The sequence below is a fragment of the Hippocampus comes genome, unplaced genomic scaffold, assembly GCF_001891065.2.
Source record: "Hippocampus comes isolate QL1 unplaced genomic scaffold, H_comes_QL1_v1.1 scaffold260, whole genome shotgun sequence".
Classification (NCBI taxonomy): Eukaryota; Metazoa; Chordata; class Actinopteri; order Syngnathiformes; family Syngnathidae; genus Hippocampus; species Hippocampus comes.
The window spans coordinates 225,351-229,346 of NW_017805378.1; the positions used below are offsets into that span (position 1 = coordinate 225,351).

General features: G+C 42.1%; 1 protein-coding gene across 2 annotated transcripts in view; it reads left to right on the forward strand.

Moving 5' to 3' along the window:
* cabp7b (calcium binding protein 7b) overlaps positions 1-3,996 on the forward strand; it is a 68,597-nt gene that overhangs the window by 49,469 nt on the left and 15,132 nt on the right. For both annotated transcript variants that reach the window (XM_019872182.1, XM_019872183.1), the window contains one exon: positions 3,073-3,131. The gene's annotated coding sequence lies outside the window, so the exon portion shown is untranslated. The remainder of the gene's footprint in view (positions 1-3,072; positions 3,132-3,996) is intronic.

The following is a 3,996-nucleotide window of genomic DNA, read 5'->3' on the forward strand; positions in this document are numbered from 1 at the left end:
TCCGGGTGGTTAAAAAAAAAAAAAAAAAAAAAAAAAAACTTATTTGAAGGTTTTTGACATTCGCAGCAATGCTAATTTGCGTTAGCATTAAGCTAGCAGACATGTTAGCCAAAGTGATATGGTTTGTTGAACATGTCGGTGTTTAAATATCGGCTACGATGTTGAGTTCTCTTGTTTTAAAGTAAGCAAACTGCTAAAATCTGCTTTAAAGGCTTTTTAAGAGAGTCTTTTTAAAGAAGTTTAAATTGGTTTTAAAAAGTTCAAAGCAAACGAGGCCCCGTGACTCAGCAGCCTGTTACACAAGCGACGCTAACTTTATTTATTTACACCATTCCACCCTTTTTTTATTATTTCCTATTCAGTTTGCATTATGCTAAACCATTTGGAACTATTTACATTGCGCTCTTAAATTCACAACTGCTACAAACCTGGCAAGTTCGTCCCGACATGAAACTGTTTCCCGAAATGGACCAGGAGATTTAAATCATTCCTTCTGTCTGTGTTTTACTCTACAACGGATGAACCAACGGCCCCAAACCAGCCCTCATGCTGGTCTGTTTTGATAGGCTGTGCTTAGTTTGTCACAGAACGTAATAATCTGCTTCGAAATAGCCAGCAGTGAATGAGTTCATGTAATATTCCGACTTTATTCTCATAATATTTTGACTTGTACTTGTGTAATATTATCGCGATCGAAGGGGCTTCCGTGTATGTCGTTTTCCCCAACGCCATCTCAGAGTAAAGCAGGAGTGAACGTTTGCTGTAATTCAGGTAATGTAAAAGTAGACCATGTTGCTAAGCTATTTGCAAACCCGCTCACGCCTTACGTCGCCTGTTGCGGTGACCTCATATTTTCTGTTACCAAAAGGTCCTTCAGTCAATTACCAACACAATCAATAATCACAAATGAAACCTTGACGCTACGATGTTTAGATGTTGGTACTGCTGATGGGATTTTTTTTTTGGGGGGTGGCGGGGTTGGTTCCTCGCCTTCAACTTGTTTCTGCACTGTTAGCTTGAAGGATTCGACTGTGTTTGCGGTTGGTGCAAATTGTTTTCAAAAGGACCCACCTGATCCCGGGAGATAGAAACTGCCAAACATGCTCCTCGTCCTTCTCCGTGGAGTGAATAATGAACATATGTAACAGTGGATGAATGGCAATGCAACTGTCTCCCATTGACAGCCGACACTGGCGGATGCACGTGTTCTTACTCTACACTCAAATAGTCACAGTATAATGAGGTCCGCTACGAGCTCATTAACTTAACATGCATGAGCTAAGGAAGAAGCCATTAAGTGTCAGTGTCATTTTCTTTTTTTCCTGTCATTTGAATCGATATGGAGTAAATGTTCCAGTCTGACACAGAATGAAAATGGACCCATCCATCAATTTGTTTTGCTTTACCGACCTAATTAGCAAATTGATGTGGTAGATTGACTAAAGTTTGGTTTGTGACCATGCTGGTCACTCAAATCACTCGTTTGCTTTTGAAGCGTATGGAAATGCAATGAGTGTTTTAGTAGCATGCCACTGTACATTGCCATACACTGAAAAAAAAAATTACTTTTGCCAAACTTAATCTTCACAATTTTTTTTCCGCCATGCCCACCTATATTTTTCTCAGATTTCATGTTTTAATTGGATGGCTACCATCCGCGTCAAAAATTCTTTGGCACAATAGGTGGACAAAAAGTGTGCGCGACAGTGAGAGAGTATACTGTGAGTGTGTGTGAGAGAGAGAGAGAGCGAGCGAGAGAGAGAGAGAGAGAGAGAGAGAGCGAGAGAGAGAGAGAGAGAGAGAGAGAGCGAGAGAGAGAGAGAGAGAGAGAGAGAGCGAGAGAGAGAGAGAGAGAGAGAGAGAGATCACTTCAGCGTCAGTTTACATGCAAGAGAGAGGGTGTGTGTGTGTGTGTGAGAGACAGCTTGAATGTGAGAGTTTGTATGAGAAAAGTGGGTGTGCGCGGGGGCTTGAGTGAGAGTGTGAGAGAGGGAGAAACAGAGTGTGTGAGATGAAGGTTTGTGTGAGTGAATCAGTGAGAGAGTATGTGATGGCTCAGAGAGAGAGAGAGAGAGAGAGAGAGAGAGCGAGAGAGAGAGAGAGAGAGAGGGAGGGTGAGATACAGTTTGTGTGAGAGTGTAAAAGACAGCACGTTTGAGGGAGTTGTGACGAAGTGTGTGTTAGTTTGTGAAGAGGGTATTTTTGAGAGAAAGTGGGTGAGAGAGCGTTTTAGTGACAGAGGAAAAAGTTTGCGTGGCAGACTGTGTGTGTGAGAGAGCATGTGTTTGAGAGAGTTGTAAAAGAAAGTTTTTGCATGTGTGAGTGAGCGAGAGTTTGTGTGAGACAATGGGCGAGAGATTTGTGTGAGACAGTGTGTGTCTGAAGGAGCTGTGTGAAAACGTGTGAGTGAGCGTTTGTCAAAGAGAAAGTGTGTGTGTGTGTGTGTGTGTGTGTGTGTGTGTGTGTGTGTGTGTGTGTGTGTGTGTGTGTGTGTGCGCGTTCATGAGCACATATGTGTGTGTGTGTGTGCGTGCGACCTCCGAGCTTTCAGGTCCACTGCTTCGGCGGCCTCGGTGGCACATTGCGCCCCTCAGGCTTCATTTGATTTTGATTGGACGCATGATGGATGTGACATTGTGCGGGCAGTCGCCCCCCGCAGTCTGCTCGGTCCCCGTGGGGGTATGGCGGGGGTGTTCACCTTTTCCCACTGCTGGAGTCTTAATTAACTTTACAGTAATGACTGCGGAGAAAGTCCGGCTGACGTGGATCCTGCCGTTTCGTAAAGATCGAGTTCGTCGTGCAGGCTGGAGATTTTTGTGTGCTGGAAGTCACGGAAAATGTAAAACTACTTCATTTGCTTTACTGGGCCACAAAAAAATGTCTGCCTGTATTTGTGTGTGCGTGTGTGTGTGTGTGTGTGTGTGTGTGTGTGTGTGTGTGTGTGTGTGTGTGTGTGTGTGTGTGTGTGTGTGTGCGCACCCTAGAGCTTGGGCTCATGTCAGCTGCCATTGATATTCAACATAAACGTTACTCTTGCTTCTTTTCGTACCTTTCGCTCCAAACTTTGACCAGATTGGATCTGAAGCTCCCCGAAAGAAACTATGACGACAACAGAGTACATTGGAGAGCAGGTAAGCATAGACTCATTTGTTTTTGAATCAAAATGCTAATTTACTTTTGTGCCTCAAACCCTTTCAGTTGTCGGGGTTTCAATGAAACAAGTGACGCACACACACACACGGTTGAAAAGTAATTTTCTGGGGCAATATGATAAGATAGAAAGACAATGAAATGATACCTCTTGTCATGCCTTGAAAAAAAAAAGAAACGTACAATTTATGAGTGTCTTTAAAATGTCCATTCATCCAAAGATTGAACATTACGTCCAATTACAAACAAGCTGAAAGTGCTTTGCATAATCACATCATCGCCATCAGGAGATGCACACAAAGGCTCAGCTCGTAAAATGAGAATAATATTTCTAATAACAACAATAATAAAAAGTGATGGGAGGCACAAATCATTAGTGGAGGGCAAACAGACATAATGAAAAGGTTACTAATTAAAACTGTATGAGATTAGCTTAAAAAGCAGCAGTCGTTATCCTAGCGCGTGGCTAGCAAGACCATCTCAGCGCCTCAAGACGTCACCGAGGCAGGATCGTAAAGTATTTTGACATACTATATATATATCTATATATATATCAATAATAAAAAGTGATGGGAGGCACAAATCATTAGTGGAGGGCAAACAGACATAATGAAAAGGTTACTAATTAAAACTGTATGAGATTAGCTTAAAAAGCAGCAGTCGTTATCCTAGCGCGTGGCTAGCAAGACCATCTCAGCGCCTCAAGACGTCACCGAGGCAGGATCGTAAAGTATTTTGACATACTATATATATATCTATATATATATAGATATATATATCTATATATATATATATATCTATATATCTATATATTATGGCTTGGTTTTTCTTTCGGTAGTTTGTCTT